This window comes from Penaeus monodon, chromosome 17 (assembly GCF_015228065.2).
Source record: "Penaeus monodon isolate SGIC_2016 chromosome 17, NSTDA_Pmon_1, whole genome shotgun sequence".
NCBI lineage: Eukaryota > Metazoa > Arthropoda > Malacostraca > Decapoda > Penaeidae > Penaeus > Penaeus monodon.
This window is the reverse complement of record NC_051402.1, coordinates 6,502,751-6,505,104: the sequence shown is the minus strand read 5'-3', so window position 1 is coordinate 6,505,104 and position 2,354 is coordinate 6,502,751.

Here is a 2,354-nt window from a genome sequence, read left to right as displayed (position 1 = left end):
TGAGGGAGGTTCAAGATTGGCTTGCACTGATGTCAGCACGTAAAAAGATAACTACGTTGGGTGCCAACGCATGTTGGTATCAGTGGGAATGAGCGAGCTGATCGGAAGGCCAAGGCAGCTGCCGCTCAGCCCTGTGATGCTCGTTTTCCTCTCCCACATACCGACCTGAAACCCAGCATCAGGAGTTATCTTTGCGATAAATGGAAGGAACAATGGAGGCATACCTCTAGAAACAAACTGCGAGAGATTAGAGATGACCTTAGCAGCTGGGTAACCAGCATCCATCCCAACCGAAAAGTAGTTGTATTAACAAGACCAAGAATCAGGCACACAAGACTGACTCATGGGCTGGTGATTGATAAAAGTGAAGTACTTTGCGAGGGATGCCAAGAGCCATTAATGGTCGCACATGTAGTGGAAAGATGTGCAACATTCTCAGACCAACGACGTATGTACTAGTCTCCCCCATATACACTGAAAAATGAATTGGGGGAGGATTGTGACATAGAGAGTCTGATTAGTTTCTTTAGGGAGACTAATATTTTCAATAAAATTTAATTATGCATAATGTTTATGCAATGATTTTATACACTTAGAGCATGATATTTATGCTTTGATTTTTAATATATTTGTTGCTATTTGTAAGATATTTATTGATAGATTTTTAAGTTTTAAATATTCTAATATATTTACCTAAAAAGGTATTCGCCGTAATGACCTTAGCTGTTAACGCGGCAGATAATTTGAACTAATCAATCAATCAATCCATCACCACAGGACTTCCAACGCCATGGTTGTATATGTAGATGAAGCTGGACATCTACCGAACTGGAAGGAAGCAGAAGTAGTCCATGGAGGAATGAACAGCAAAAAAGAAAAATTATGGAAGCTGCATACATTGCGACGGAGAATAATGTCAACACAGCATCAGGCAAATTTAAACTATCCAAGGTCACGGCAGCAATTATACAAATAATAATTCATCAACATATATACAGGAAGTGGTTGAGAGTTGAGATGGCTGCTTTCTTGGTAGTGAGATGACCTGCCAGCAGCACGATCAGTATGAGTGGTTACAGCTACTACTGACTGGGTCACCATCTCCTGAGGCTAGCCATAGCCATCTCCAGCCAACTCCAACTTGGCAATGATACTGAAGCATACTTTCGTGTGTCTAGGTGTTGTGTATGCTCCTACCGATGTTTGCAAATTCGAAAGGAAAGTATTCCACGCAAACTCTCATCTGTGGCAGACACCTGTCCTCAGCAAGACATTCATTTTGATCTGAGAGACCGTTATACGGTTGCGATTGAGAAAGCCATGGCTTAGAAGCTGATTTCAGTAGTGAGAAATTGAGGATTTTTGGCTCCTATTTTCAGTGCTCTAACCGTTGGACATGGTATAGTGATATGGGCCTAGGAAATTAACTCGAAAGACGATGCTGCAGAACTGCAGAGTGTTGAGTTCTGTGGTACTAATCATAGTCTGGTTGTGGAAGCCCTTTGTGTTCCCTTCAAAACCCCTGTCTCTCCAGCGTCCACCCCAGGGTGTTTCACTTTGACAGATTGGAGGGGGAGGAGTGTGACACGTTCTATCGGCGCTAGAACGGAGCTTGTAATGCGATTTTATATAAATTTATAATTTTGAGTTTAGCATTAGGATCTTCCCCCATATCATAGTGCACAGGGATGCCCAATATAACCCGGGTTGCGTAAATCGCCCAATAGATCTCTGTTCCGACGTTATGAGTAGGTACAGGTAGAACCGAAGTTATTTGTTCGATCAGCAACTTTCGAGTCAGTGTGACCTGCAATTACGTCCATTAATTAATGTTGGACTATTATTTAAACTAGAATCATTATTTGTTTATTAATCACCCTCCTCTCAACCACTAGAAGTCACTTGCATGTTTTGGGTACATTGCAAGCGATCATGTGATTTGTGGAAGATACCCATAGAGAATGTCACAAGCGCCCATCACAGAAATGCAGAAGAGAGCAGGTTATTTATAGATTTTCCTGGCTCAGTTCACTTCATTCTATGGCATTTTGGGTACAGGATCCCCCTGTCGATGAAGTCCGACATGAATAGCTAGACATGGCTACCTTGGCAGTTCAGAATTTCTGACCTCGAGAAGATTTGCTTGCTAGAAAGATTGCAAATATTTTTTTACATCACCGTTCATTAATGTCTACATTCTGTTGCATATCATTAAATATTGAATTCAATGTGGTTGTTGAAATAATTTTGTATAAATAACATTGCTAACTTATCTGTTATATTGAACATTTAATCTTCGTGTTTGTGATACATTTTCTGTGTGAACTCACTCTCGCTTTCATTCTCATTCATGT